Source organism: Triturus cristatus, chromosome 2_2, assembly GCF_964204655.1.
Source record: "Triturus cristatus chromosome 2_2, aTriCri1.1, whole genome shotgun sequence".
In the NCBI taxonomy this organism is placed as follows: domain Eukaryota; kingdom Metazoa; phylum Chordata; class Amphibia; order Caudata; family Salamandridae; genus Triturus; species Triturus cristatus.
In genome coordinates this window covers 1,268,540,204-1,268,555,909 of record NC_140582.1, presented here as the reverse complement: position 1 = coordinate 1,268,555,909, position 15,706 = coordinate 1,268,540,204, and the positions used below count along the sequence as shown (strand labels likewise).

At 46.1% G+C, this 15,706-nt stretch overlaps 1 long non-coding RNA gene across 1 annotated transcript; it reads right to left on the bottom strand.

Moving 5' to 3' along the window:
- Positions 1-5,511: 5,511 nt before the first annotated feature.
- On the bottom strand, positions 5,512-6,141 carry LOC146863568 (uncharacterized). Its single transcript, XR_014978621.1, has 3 exons — positions 6,078-6,141; positions 5,809-5,908; positions 5,512-5,698 (listed from the first exon to the last, which is right to left on the bottom strand). It is a non-coding gene; the product is annotated as an uncharacterized LOC146863568 (long non-coding RNA).
- Positions 6,142-15,706: the final 9,565 nt, after the last annotated feature.

Below are 15,706 nucleotides of genomic sequence, written 5' to 3'. Positions count from 1 at the left end.
CGCTAAGCAAAGCGCTTGTTAGGGAATACAAGCAAATGTCCACAGTCCAGGATCAAAAGTGGAAAGCTCTCCCCAGCATGGCAAAGTCCAGGGAAAGTCTTTAGGAAGGCAGGGGGGCAAGGGCTGGGCCCAAGGGTCAACTCCCAGGGCCCTCCAGTTAGGGAGGCAGTCCCCAGTGTCGGTCTCTCCTGGCGCCCAGCAGCAGCAACAGGCCCCCCCTGTCAGGCGCTGAGCATGGGCGCCTACCAGGACGGTAGCAGGACCCGGGACTACAACGCCCAGAACACCCGGCTGCAGGAAGGCGTGGTCAAAGCCTTAAATCCCGGGGAAGCGAGCCGAGAGGCGCGCGTTATACTGTCGTTTTGAATCCGGAAGTACGGAGAACTCACAAGCTGTCGGAGGACGCCTGGTGAAAGGGGAGGCCTTTTGCGTGTCCCGAGTCACGGGAGACCGCAGCGGAGCACGGAGGCAAGCGCCACCGCGTCTACCCTAGAGCACGGATTTCGTTGCCCAAGGAAGTCGACCGGGGAACGGTAGGCTTCTGTGAATCCACGTTCGTGGTTCCCGAGAGCAGGGAGACCACCGCGGGGCGCTGAGGTAAGCGCCGCCGCTTCACAGCCGGATTATTGACTCACGGCGGTCAGGACCTGGGGAAATTCGCACGCCTCATGCAGCAAGAAGGCGTTTTTCCCCGGCGAAGGTTCCAGGGGAGAGAATCCTACAGCCCGACAGGCACGAACAGAAAGGGGAGGCGGTTCCAGGTAAGACTTGGTTTCTGTGGCCAGTAGTTCTTCTGGAGGCCTTGGGCTACAACGTATATTTTCATTGGTCTTTTTCATTTCATGACTCATAGCTGGTTCTATAGCTAGCAAGGTGCTACTGCTAGCGTTACTATTTGTTGACTGCCTAAACACTCCTTGGAATACACCCTTGAAACTGCTGGATTGAACAGCAGTGTTTTGCTTATGATTTCGGGACAGAAAGGGGAGGAATTGGATGGATGTGCGTTGACTGCCTGATGGGTTATGGCTCTGGATGGCCTTCATGGGGTAAAGGGCATCCCTAAAGAGATGTGGTGCGTGCTAGGTGTATGTAGAGACACACGGATTAGTTATACCTAGTGAGACCTAAAGAGAGTAGCGATGTTGTTTTCTTGTTGTTGTTTATGTAATCTTTTGTTGCAGGTATCCTTCTCCCCGCAGTTCCCTTCCTAATTCCTTTCCCTCACCTGATAGCCCTAGTACTCTGAGTTGGTGTAATCCAGAGTCGGGGACATCTGGAGGTGGAACCCTTTGTGCATCGTTCAAGGCCGGAGGAGTCGCAGTGGAACCTGACACCCCCAGTTAAGATCAGCAGAGAACATTTTACATGGGGTCACAGCCCCCTTTTATACACAGGTTTCCTTTGTCTCAAGGTGCAGGGAAGGGGCGAACCAGATGCAACTGGTTCCTGAGCACTTTGTTTTGCTCAGCCCCTCTCCCTATTCACAGAACAGGCCAGAGTCATCAGTCGCACCACAGGGGGCAGAGCCAGCATTGTGTGGGGAAAGCCCAGCCCTATTCAGGTCCCAGGTGTACTCCTCCGACTCATCAACATGCAGATCTCTCCACTCACCACTGGGGCAGACCCATCCTGACTCCTGGAGCCAGGCACACCAGCCAATCACCATCCAGACAGTCACTTCACATTTCTGCCAGCGTCTAGAAGTGGCACTTCTATACTAGACACACTAACGCCGCACACATCATCGCGCAGTATTCACTCTCACGAGTCTGCACATACCAAACTCGCCCCTGCACTCCCCACGCATCAGGAACTAAAAGGGACACACACATTCCCCATGCATTCCTGTGGGAGGGCAGGTCAGTCTCATTCAATGTAACCCAGAGCGCACGCACTTTACACTGGGACACAGTGTTAAAGCGCCTAGAGGCGCTCCATAGGGAAAAAGCTAAGATAATCGCAAAATGTTTAGGGGTGAACCTGCCAGAAGGGCCAAGTGCAACAAACACATACTCACCATGGCCATGTTACTCATCCCACACAATGATGTTGACATGAAACACATTGGTGTGCACAGACACAACACCTATACAAAGTCAGTGGTAACAAGTACACACGTGAGGTAAGCAAGGGTCACTCAGATGTGGGAAGACAGACAACACACCTAACAAAGCATAGCACAGGTTCATTACACATCAGCAACATGTTTATTCTAAAATAGTTGCAAGGAAATTGTACGTTACGGTGGACACACAGTAACAAAGTGTCTGAGAATTGAAGTCCAGGGGTGTGTGGCACATCACTTGATGGCAATTGACTACTCCCACACTGGTGTTGGATTCTGGGTGTTGGGGTCAGTGTTGACCAAACAACAGGCAAAGTACCCTGGGAAGGACAGACACAAGACACAGTCAAAAGCACAGCAGAACAGGAGAGAAATCCAATACACATGCACAAAACATGTCACAAGAAACCTACACAGAAACAAGTTAGCAGTTCTACACTATTGTGGAGTACAGACCACCTGAATGGACACATCACTGCACGCATCCAGTCAAGTGGCATACAGACACACTCAGACAGCAACAGAGCAGCCACAACACATTTTAGGCTAACTCCATACATTGACATAACAACCCTGTAAACTCACATTCAGGTGAAGAAGTTGTTGATGAGCTGTGTGCGGACGTCACCCTCATCTTCATCATCACTGGCATCATGGCCCAGGCCGGGATCCTCCACAGGTGGCGGAGGTCGGTCATTGTCATCCTGGATGAGAGGCACCTTCTTCCGCACTGCCATTTTTGTAGCATGCAGCCTACACGGATAATTTTGCACACCTTTGCAGGGTCATTAAGGAGGGCTCCTCCGGTCTTGTCCAGGCAGCAGAAGCGGCATTTCATGAGGTCAAATGTCGCTTAATCACCCTCCTGCTCCGACCATGTGCCTCATTGTAGCGCATCTCGGCTGGTGTCACAGTGTTCCTGAGGGTTGTCAGCAACCACGACAGGTTGGGGTATCCGGAGTCACCTACACACAAACAATTGAACAATTAGCTGAGTTTTGAAAGAGGGTGGAATACAACTTTGCCAAACACACACAATGAGAAACAGTCAGTACACACCGACAAGCCAGGCATGCTGAGCTGGCGTCTGTGACATCAGCAGTGCAATGCGACTACTCCTCATTATGTAGGCATCGTGCGCTTAACCGGGGAAACGTGCACACACATGTGTGATACACATTTCTGCAAGAGCCACCAGAGCATACCACCAGGGCATTGATCGAGTGGAAATGTATGCCTGCTCATGTGCCTGTGGTGGTATCAGGGCCACATGTGTACCATCAATAGATCCAATGACGTTCGCCATCCTCACCAGTGTATAAAAGGCATCCTTTATTTCAGGGAGTTGAGCTGGGCTAGGGAACTTGATGTACAGGTCAAGGAAATGCAACATCCCCTCAAAGACATCGCGTAGCACACGACTAAACATAGTTTGCGACATACCACCAGCAGTAGCCACAGTGTACTGGAAGGTACCAGTAGCAAAGAAGTGCAGGGCTGCCATCACCTTTACCTCTGGGGTCAGTGCTGTAGGGTATGTCCGGCCAGGTAGCAGATGTGGCACCAACTGCTCTGCCAACTCCTCAATCAGTGGCCTGGTGAATTGGTACCGTTGGATGCAATCACGTTCCTGCATGGTTTCAAGGTCTGGGAACGGTCGATGGACAGCTGGTGCCCTGCAGAACAGAGATGCACAAAGGAAGATTGTCGGTTCATCCACCCATGTGGCCATGACCAAGCAAAATGTCAAATGATACATCATGAGATTACACAATGTACTGAGGTGTGTGCTGTTGGGCATGGACACATATTTGTGAAACAATATATAGGAAACTTATTCTAAAACAGTGAACTATCATACAAACAAAATATAATAGATACGTGCCAAACTTGTATAATGTTGTCTCATTGACCAATTATGACCTCAGAAAAACTAGGTTGTTTCTATCCATTTATTACATTTTTTGTTACTCTATATATTTGTTTATAGACATATATACAATCAATCATTTCATTTTTCACCATGTCTTTTTTGTATAAACAAACCCTGTTGTGGGTACTATGTCATTACATTTGGTCATATGGTTACATATTAATTCATATAGACAAAATAGGAGAGATTATTGTTGAGCATGGCTTTGTTAAGTCTACGCGCGTTTCGGCATTCAGCCTTCCTCAGGCAGCCATGGTTTCTTAACTCCTGTAACCGAATGAGAAAAAACAACAATAAACTATATATGTTTGTATACGTCAAGTCACTAAAGTGCACAATATATCAAAAAAAGGAGAAAGTAAACAAATCTAATTCATATATACATTATTTACACGTTATTTACATGTTAAAACAATTTATCTCCAGTTATGTTACCAAATACATGATGCTACTAAGATTATGGTGTGTTAAATCCAATAAGCGTTTGATAGGTCCAGGGGTCGCCTATTTAGTTTGTTTAACAACCTATGCCCTTCATGGTTTTGGGCTTTGGTCGATTCAAACTCGTTAGAACACAGTTTCATACATAGTAACAGAATTACTAAGACTATAACTTAGAAAACATACATATGTTTATGAGTATATTTTAAAGGCAACCAAAAAGGTGAGAAAATCTGGAAATTTTCCCATTGAATAGTGAGTAGTACCTATGTAGCACAAAGAACAACAAGTTGAAAGATAAGTTCAAATATTAGCAAGATCTAATCGTAATTAACTGGGTGTCATTTAAAGCAAAGAGGAACAACTCAAAATCATACCTTCTTATCACCGATCGTATGACACTAGTAACAACTTGTGTAATTAGACTAAAGATGTATGGTGTAGTTTATTAGTTCCAGTTGATAGGCTACAGTCTCCCCCAAAGTATCTATGAAAGAAGATCAATAAACCATATTTAGAGTTTTTATCGCTCTATATGCGCAGTTGCTACATCTGAACCAGGCTAAAGTTACTTGGTATCGACTCAGTACGTTTGTAGTTAGAACTTAATTGCCATGCTACTTATGTTACCTTTAATTTTTTGGAGCTTGAACTTCCCGTTTTGAAACGTAATGGATAGCTCTATCCTTAATGCTTCCTAGCGATGTAGTTTCTACGTTCCCGTAGGTGGGCTACAATCTCCCCCAGTATATCTAAAAATGAACGATCGAGAAACCTTCCTAAGTGTTTTTATTGCTCTATATGCGGATTTACTGCAGCATAACCGAGCTTGGATTGCTTGGTGTCAGCTTGATACATTTGTAGCCAGAAATTAATTACAGTGCTAATCAATCAATCAATCAATCAATCAAGGCATTTATATAGCGCACTACTCACCCAGAGGGTCTCAAGGCGCTAGGGGAGGGGGGTCTGCTACTGCTCGAACAGCCAGGTCTTGAGTTGTTTCCTGAAGGCGAGGTGGTCCTGGGTCAGGCGGAGGTGGGTCGGGAGGGAGTTCCATGTCTATGTTACCTTAGATTCTTTGATGTTTGAACTTCCCGTTTTCGATCGTAACGGGTCGCTTTATCCTTAGCGCTTGCTGGTGACGTATTAGGCTTTCGTCTTAATGGCAGATATATCTGTAGTCGCGTGAATGCAAACGTAACTCGTGGACTATGGCCAATGCGGTGTCAAGGAATACAGGTGTCCCTAGAATGCTAAAAAATAACACAAAACACAACGGATAGTACTAATGGTAGAACGGGAAATGGAAAGAGACAGCACTGATAAAAAGCGGCCAGAGAGAGCCGGCCATGTCTGCACTTACTAGTGTTTGTTTAGTATCTCCAATCATAAACCGTCTAACTGCTTCCATATGGTTCAGAGTGTAAATTGTCCACTCGCTTTCATGGAAATGCTTGCGCCATCTAGAGAAAAACCGCATAAGATCAATGCTGACCTCTAGTGACGAAGGATCATCTGCATACAGATAAAACAAGTGTCCCAAAGCTTCGGCCTCTTTACAGAAGAAATAACCCCCTAAGGGAACTTTCGATGTTAAAAGACCGACCCCAAGTCTGATCCCAAAGCGCTTACCTAGTCCATTAAGTCTTCCTTCATACTGGTGCTGACTGTTTTCGAAGAAGGTAGTCGAAACAAGATTCAAACGCGTAATGCTATATATTTCCTAAAATCAGTGGTGATTGGTTGATATCCGTCGACATTGACTTAATGTATCCAATGGCATATATCCTAAGATAAAGAGCATTCGTTCTCTTAAAGGGATGCACACACATAAGAATCCTTCTCAGAGGACATAATAGGAAATGAAATACAATGTCGATATGGGGACTGGATGCATAGTGATGTACTCATAGATGTAAAAGTAATGAAACTGAAGCGCATGGTACTAATCCCAGTCCTGACCTAATTACAAAGATGTAGAAGATGGACGTATAACGAGAGTCAGTTAGTTATTAAAGCGAATGGCTTGACTCCATGGGATCTCGTTATTGAGTCCTCTTTTATATGTGTCCAGAGAGAATATCCAGTAGACTAAACATAGTTTGCGACATACCACCAGCAGTAGCCACAGTGTACTGGAAGGTACCAGTAGCAAAGAAGTGCAGGGCTGCCATCACCTTTACCTCTGGGGTCAGTGCTGTAGGGTATGTCCGGCCAGGTAGCAGATGTGGCACCAACTGCTCTGCCAACTCCTCAATCAGTGGCCTGGTGAATTGGTACCGTTGGATGCAATCGCGTTCCTGCATGGTTTCAAGGTCTGGGAACGGTCGATGGACAGCTGGTGCCCTGCAGAACAGAGATGCACAAAGGAAGATTGTCGGTTCATCCACCCATGTGGCCATGACCAAGCAAAATGTCAAATGATACATCATGAGATTACACAATGTACTGAGGTGTGTGCTGTTGGGCATGGACACATATTTGTGAAACAATATATAGGAAACTTATTCTAAAACAGTGAACTATCATACAAACAAAATATAATAGATACGTGCCAAACTTGTATAATGTTGTCTCATTGACCAATTATGACCTCAGAAAAACTAGGTTGTTTCTATCCATTTATTACATTTTTTGTTACTCTATATATTTGTTTATAGACATATATACAATCAATCATTTCATTTTTCACCATGTCTTTTTTGTATAAACAAACCCTGTTGTGGGTACTATGTCATTACATTTGGTCATATGGTTACATATTAATTCATATAGACAAAATAAGAGAGATTATTGTTGAGCATGGCTTTGTTAAGTCTACGCGCGTTTCGGCGTTCAGCCTTCCTCAGGCAGCCATGGTTTCTTAACTCCTGTAACCGAATGAGAAAAAACAACAATAAACTATATATGTTTGTATACGTCAAGTCACTAAAGTGCACAATATATCAAAAAAAGGAGAAAGTAAACAAATCTAATTCATATATACATTATTTACACGTTATTTACATGTTAAAACAATTTATCTCCAGTTATGTTACCAAATACATGATGCTACTAAGATTATGGTGTGTTAAATCCAATAAGCGTTTGATAGGTCCAGGGGTCGCCTATTTAGTTTGTTTAACAACCTATGCCCTTCATGGTTTTGGGCTTTGGTCGATTCAAACTCGTTAGAACACAGTTTCATACTTAGTAACAGAATTACTAAGACTATAACTTAGAAAACATACATATGTTTATGGGTATATTTTAAAGGCAACCAAAAAGGTGAGAAAATCTGGAAATTTTCCCATTGAATAGTGAGTAGTACCTATGTAGCACAAAGAACAACAAGTTGAAAGATAAGTTCAAATATTAGCAAGATCTAATCGTAATTAACTGGGTGTCATTTAAAGCAAAGAGGAACAACTCAAAATCATACCTTCTTATCACCGATCGTATGACACTAGTAACAACTTGTGTAATTAGACTAAAGATGTATGGTGTAGTTTATTAGTTCCAGTTGATAGGCTACAGTCTCCCCCAAAGTATCTATGAAAGAAGATCAATAAACCATATTTAGAGTTTTTATCGCTCTATATGCGCAGTTGCTACATCTGAACCAGGCTAAAGTTACTTGGTATCGACTCAGTACGTTTGTAGTTAGAACTTAATTGCCATGCTACTGATGTTACCTTTAATTTTTTGGAGCTTGAACTTCCCGTTTTGAAACGTAATGGATAGCTCTATCCTTAATGCTTCCTAGCGATGTAGTTTCTACGTTCCCGTAGGTGGGCTACAATCTCCCCCAGTATATCTAAAAATGAAAGATCGAGAAACCTTCCTAAGTGTTTTTATTGCTCTATATGCAGATTTACTGCAGCATAACCGAGCTTGGATTGCTTGGTGTCAGCTTGATACATTTGTAGCCAGAAATTAATTACAGTGCTAATCAATCAATCAATCAATCAATCAAGGCATTTATATAGCGCACTACTCACCCAGAGGGTCTCAAGGCGCTAGGGGAGGGGGGTCTGCTACTGCTCGAACAGCCAGGTCTTGAGTTGTTTCCTGAAGGCGAGGTGGTCCTGGGTCAGGCGGAGGTGGGTCGGGAGGGAGTTCCATGTCTATGTTACCTTAGATTCTTTGATGTTTGAACTTCCCGTTTTCGATCGTAACGGGTCGCTTTATCCTTAGCGCTTGCTGGTGACGTATTAGGCTTTCGTCTTAATGGCAGATATATCTGTAGTCGCGTGAATGCAAACGTAACTCGTGGACTATGGCCAATGCGGTGTCAAGGAATACAGGTGTCCCTAGAATGCTAAAAAATAACACAAAACACAACGGATAGTACTAATGGTAGAACGGGAAATGGAAAGAGACAGCACTGATAAAAAGCGGCCAGAGAGAGCCGGCCATGTCTGCACTTACTAGTGTTTGTTTAGTATCTCCAATCATAAACCGTCTAACTGCTTCCATATGGTTCAGAGTGTAAATTGTCCACTCGCTTTCATAGAAATGCTTGCGCCATCTAGAGAAAAACCGCATAAGATCAATGCTGACCTCTAGTGACGAAGGATCGTCTGCATACAGATAAAACAAGTGTCCCAAAGCTTCGGCCTCTTTACCGAAGAAATAACCCCCTAAGGGAACTTTCGATGTTAAAAGACCGACCCCAAGTCTGATCCCAAAGCGCTTACCTAGTCCATTAAGTCTTCCTTCATACTGGTGCTGACTGTTTTCGAAGAAGGTAGTCGAAACAAGATTCAAACGCGTAATGCTATATATTTCCTAAAATCAGTGGTGATTGGTTGATATCCGTCGACATTGACTTAATGTATCCAATGGCATATATCCTAAGATAAAGAGCATTCGTTCTCTTAAAGGGATGCACACACATAAGAATCCTTCTCAGAGGACATAATAGGAAATGAAATACAATGTCGATATGGGGACTGGATGCATAGTGATGTACTCATAGATGTAAAAGTAATGAAACTGAAGCGCATGGTACTAATCCCAGTCCTGACCTAATTACAAAGATGTAGAAGATGGACGTATAACGAGAGTCAGTTAGTTATTAAAGCGAATGGCTTGACTCCATGGGATCTCGTTATTGAGTCCTCTTTTATATGTGTCCAGAGAGAATATCCAGTAGACCTCTCTCCTTTTACAAATTTCTGTCCCTTGGGGTCCACTGGTATTAATCTTCTCTAGGATCAACCATCGAACATCTTCTGCAGTGTGGTCGCAGTCAATGAAGTGTTGTACCAATGGCGCTTGCAATTTTCTTGTCCTGATCGCTGACCTGTGCTCTGTAAGTCGCGTTGTCATGGACCTCGATGTCTCACCTACATAGGTTTTATTGCAGGGACACAGGACTGCGTAGATCATATTGGTTGTTTTGCAGTTGGTTAAACTTTGTAGGTTTATTTTAACTCCATTAATGGAGTATTGTTTTACTTCCAATGAAAATTTACATGCAATACATGACATGCATTTGAAATTCCCCTTAAGGGCGGGCAGGCCTCCAATGGTGGTCTGCATCAGAGTAGATGGAACTTGTCGCATTCGGGACCTTGTTATTAAATCCTTTAGATTTTTATTCTTCCGGTATGCAAACATAGGTTTTGCTAGTTGGTTTGAATCGCTTCTTGTGGCATTCAAGATATGCCAGCTAGAGTTGACGATCTGACGTAAGGTTTCATTCATCATTGAATGTCGTGTAATAAACACGATGCGATCCTGTTGTTTAGGAGTTTTAGTACCGAGTAGGTGTTGGCGATCATAGTATCGTGCTCTCTTGTATGAGTCTCGGACCAATCTTCTGGGGTAGCCTCTAGCTAGAAATTTGGCTTTCATTATTACGGACTGCTTATCATAGTCCGTCAGGTTGGTGCAGTTCCTGCGGAGACGCAGGAACTGTCCAAATGGAATGGTAGTTTTCTGGGTCTTGGGATGATAGCTTGAGAAATGCAACAACGTGTTGCGGGCAGTTGGCTTCGTGAAAAGGTCAACCAAGAGTTGCTGTTCATTAACCTTAATGACCACATCCAAGAATTCAACATTATGCTTGTCACTCTTGGCTACAAAGCGGATGTTAGTATCGCAAAGATTGAGCCATGAGACAAATTGCGCCAGTTCTTCCTCGGTTCCGTTCCAGATGTAAAACACCTCCTCTATGAATCTAGACCAATTAAGGACTGATTCACTGAATGGGGCGACATCGTTGTAGATGTACTGGTGCTCGTAGTAAGCCATGAAGATGTTCGCCACTGTGGGGGCACATGAAGCCCCCATACTTACTCCCTTGGTCTGTTGAAATAGTGATCCATTAAATTCAAAGGTGTTTTCTTGGAGTACAATACGTAAACACTCCATGATGAATTGGGCCGGGCAGTCTATATCAAAAAATTTGATAAACCATTTCACGGCTTCTAATGAGGCTACCTGAGGGATATTACTATACAAAGCCTCGATGTCCATAGTGACCAAGAGTTGTGTGGGCTGTTGAAAGTGTATCTGTTCTACTTTGTTGATGATGTCTGTTGTATCCCTTATATATGATCTTATTCTAGGGACATATGGACGGAGCATGGCGTCAACGTATTTGGACAATGTTTCTGTGGCTGACCCAATAGTTGTTACAATGGGTCTATATGGCGGATTAGTAGTACTTTTATGGATTTTTGGAATCCCGTATATTGATGCCATCTTAGGTTTAATGACGTTTAGATATTGCCATTCTTTTTCACATATAATCCCATCATCCAAGGCTGTACTAATCAAGTCCATTATCATTTTAGATACCCTTTTGGTGGGATCGACACGTACAGGGGTATAGTGATCTTTGTTAGAGAGCATGGTGATCATGTTTGTTACATATTGTTCTGTTTCCATCAAAACTATGCCTCCACCTTTGTCACATCCCTTAATGGTGATGTCTTTGTTGTTCTTGAGAACCGACAGGGCTTGATGCTCTTCCCGAGAGAGATTAAATTTAGGCGCGGGAATGAACTTGGCAGCAGTGGTTATTTTGTTGAACACAACATGTTCAAAGATGGCAATCTCTGGTCCCACTTGTTCAAGTGTAGGGACAAAAGTGGATGGGGGTGTCAAACCTGATTTATTTAAAATAGGCAGTTCTTGATCTATTTGTCCTTCAAAAAAGGCCCGTAGTCTAATCTTCTTAAAAAAGCCATTAGGTCCTGAAAAAGCTCAAACTTGTTGGTTTTTGTATGAGGAATGAAAGATAGACCTTTTGTTAGCATAGACTCGGTCTGACAATCAATTATGTGTGCGCTAAGATTGAAAATGGGTATTTGCTTTACTCGCGCCAATATTGTGCATGTCTCGTCACCAAGACCTGAGGGTCGTCTTGATAAAAATTCTGTCCTTGCTGGTAATTGTATGTTTGTTGGTAATTGCCCCGTTGACGTTGTTGGTATCTGGGGCGCCATCTGGTTCTCTGCGTCCCACGCCTGGCTAAAAAACCAGGACGTTCACCTCTACTGGTACCTGGCATTTGCCGTCCTGAAGTATTGGTTTGGAATTGGTTATAATTTTCGCCTTCAGAGTCTGACGTGTCTGAAAATGTAACTACTTTTTTGGTAAATCTGTCAGATACAGGTTGGAATTGATCTTCCTCAATCGGTTGAGGTTGATAGAAATTATCAGCTAAGTACGGATACATTTTCTCTTGACTTGTGTATCGTACATCTTTTTTGAGTTTTTCTGTTTTTCGTTTCATTAAATAGTCCTGATACGATGACATTTCAGTTTCTACTTCCTCTAATTTCCTTTTAGCTTCTTCGATTGCCTGATTATTTTTAATTCTATTTTCCAAATCCTGGATCTCCTCCATTAATGTTTGGACCATCTCTTTTGATGTCTCTACAATCAGGATCATTGGATCCCGAGAGCATCTATTAGCAATGTGTGACCAGCGCTCAATAGCCAATCATTGGGGTGTGTAACCCTACCTATGTACTGTTGTGACAGTACAAACACACACCACAGTGACAAGTGAGGCCTGATGTCTCCCAGGCATCACAGAGTTTTGCCATGCAGATACCCAGGGTCCCTGTATTGCCACATCGACACTGGCATGACATGGCGTATCACGTACACGCCACAAGGCAAGCGTGAGTCCCACAGGTAGTGGCCACTGTTGTCTCTGCAGGCCCTACATGGACGTCTCTTAGACACACACACAACATCAAGGTTGCTGCACATACCACATGGATGTGGAGACTGTCTCCCATTGGGCACATTTGATCATCCACATCTGAGACACAACATGCACATAGACTGTGGGTGCACATCAGAATTGTGGCTACAGGTCTCACTGTGATGTACATGCCATCACTCCCAGGACTCAGGGTGTATGTGACATGTCCTAAACATATCCAACTTGCAACTGTGTCCATGACTCAATCAATCAATCAATTAATCAATCATAGCATTTGTATAGCGCGCTACTCACCCGGAAGGGTCTCAAGGCGCTGGGGGAGGGGGGTCCGTTACTGCTCGAAGAGCCAGGAATTGAGTTGCTTCCTGAAGGAGAGATGGCCCTGGGTCAGCCGAAGGTGGATGGGGAGGGAGTTCCAAGTCTTGGCTGCCAGGTAGGAGAAGGATCTTCCTCCGGCGGTGGCTCTGCGGATGCGTGGTACGGCGGCGAGGGCGAGGCTGGACGATCGTAGCTGGCGTGTGGGCATGTAGAAGGTCAGGCGGTTGTTGAGGTACTTGGGGCCCAGGTCGTGAAGAGCCTTGTGTTCGTGGGTGAGGAGCCTGAATGTGATCCTCTTGCTGATGGGGAGCCAGTGCAGGTCTATCAGGTGGCCGGAGATGTGGCTGTGTTGGCGGATGTCCAGGACGAGTCGTGCAGAGGCGTTCTGGATGCGTTGGAGTCTTTTCTGAAGTTTGGCTGTGGTTCCGGCATAGAGGGTGTTCCCGTAGTCCAGTCGGCTGGTGACGAGTGCCTGGGTGACCGTCTTCCTGGTTTCGGTGGGGATCCATCGGAAGATCTTACGGAGCATGCGCAGGGTGTTGAAGCATGATGATGAGACAGCGTTGACTTGTCTGGTCATCGAGAGGGAGGAGTCCAGGATGAAGCCGAGGTTGCGTGCATGGTCCGTTGGCTTGGGAGTGGCGCCCAGGGCGGGGGGCCACCAGGAGTCGTCCCAGGCGGAGAGCGATGATCCCAGGATGAGGACTTCCGTCTTGTCTGAGTTCAGTTTCAGGCGGCTGTTCTTCATCCATTCGGCGACGTCTTTCATCCTTTCCTGGAGGCTGGTTCTGGCGGTGGCGGGGTCGTTGGTGAGGGAGAGGATCAGCTGGGTGTCGTCGGCGTAGGAGATGATGATCTGGTTATGTTGGCGTGCGATGGCTGCGAGGGGGCTCATGTAGACGTTGAAGAGGGTTGGGCTGAGTGATGATACTTGTGGTACGCCGCAGATGACTTCGGTGGCCTCGGATCTGAACGGGGGAGGCGGACTCTTGTAGTTCTTCCGGCGAGGAACGAGATGATCCACTTCATTGCCTTCTCTTGGATCCTGATGTTGCCGAGGCGCTGTACTAGGGTGCGGTGGCAGACAGTGTCGAACGCTGCAGAGAGGTCCAGGAGGATGAGGGCCGCTGTTTCCCTGTTGTCGAGCAAGGATCTGATGTCATCTGTGGCTGCGATCAGTGCGGTCTCGGTGCTGTGGTTGGCTCGAAAACCGGACTGCGAGGGGTCAAGGGATCCGTTCGTCTCAAGGAAGGCGGCGAGCTGTCTGTTGACGGTCTTCTCGATGACTTTGGCAGGAAAAGGGAGGAGCAAGATGGGGCGGAAGTTCTTGAGGTCGGTGGGGTCCGCTGTTGGTTTCTTCAGGAGGGCGCTGAGCTCGGCGTGCTTCCAGCTCTCCGGGAAGGTGGCAGTGTGGAAGGAGGTGTTGATGATGTCCCGGAGTTGGGGTGCGATGATGGAGTAGGCCTTGTTGAAGACGTGGTGGGGGCAGGGGTCGGTTGGTGATCCGGAGTGGATGGTGTTCATCGTGCGGGTGGTGTCTTCGGTGCTGACCGGGGTCCAGGCGCAGAGGGTGGTGGTGGGGGGCGTTGGTTCGGCGGTTGGGTGCGTGGTTGGTGCGCCGAAGCTGTTGTGTATGTCGGCGATCTTGTGGTGGAAGAACGAGGCGAGTGAGTCGCAGAGGTCTTGTGAAGGAGGGATGTGAAGGAGTGATGTCTCATGCCTATAACTGTACAGTTGCACATCACAGTGGTAATGTGCACAACACACAAAGGATTCTGCCCCCATGAACACGTGCACAGCCTGGGAGTGGCTGAACAAAAGTGCCACACAACATACCAAATGTTGCCCCCCCCAACACACAGGGAAAGCAGCCTTACATGCCATGGGACACTGTGTGGCCAATGCTGTAGTGTGGTAGGTGTGCACATGTGTCCCAAGCAAGTCATTGTGTGTTGAAGCCATCAAATATTCACACCAATGAGCTCCGACGCGGGTGACAATGCATACGCATTGCACAGTTCATGACCGAGCCGTGTGTACGCTTTGCAGCCGTACGTGTGTATGCTTTGAAGAGGTGTGGTGCCACGGCCAGGGCGACTGCCTCTGGAACCTGGGGATCACGGTTCGATCCCCGGCACAGGCAGCAGGTCCCAGGCATTGTTAACATGTCAGACATGCAGGGCATTTGTCCTTTTTCATGGGTGCACTACCTGTGTCACTCATTTCCCTTTGTGATGATGACATGTATATCCAAATGTGTGCAGCACAAATATGGGGCATGTGTGTTAATGGAGTTTTAACTTTGTCACCCTCACAGGTTGATGCCCACCAGAAGCTGGGGATATGGCTGACCATCACCCGGGCATTTCGTTCGGTGGGGGTCTACAAGCGCTGGATCCGCAACTGCCAGAAGAGGTGGCAGGACCATCGGGGCTGGACCCGGAGGATCGCAAGGGTTCAGCTGAAGCTGTCGCCTCCTCGCAGGGGAGTGGACACCAGACCCTGACCCCCCACATGCTCCGTATACTGGCGGTGGTCTTCCTGGACCTGGATAGGCAGCTGAAGGCCAGACAGCAGCAGGAAGGGGGTAAGTCCATGCCTAATCTGTGTACTATGTCTGACATGCTAATTGCAGTCTTTTGGCCTGGTCACACTTCCACATTACGTAGGTCTTGTAGTCCAATACTCAGGTCCCGCAAGGAGCCCTCAGGATTGAAGGGGAATTATTTCCCCAACTAAAAAATTGCCACAGGGCATGTTTGCACATGTCACC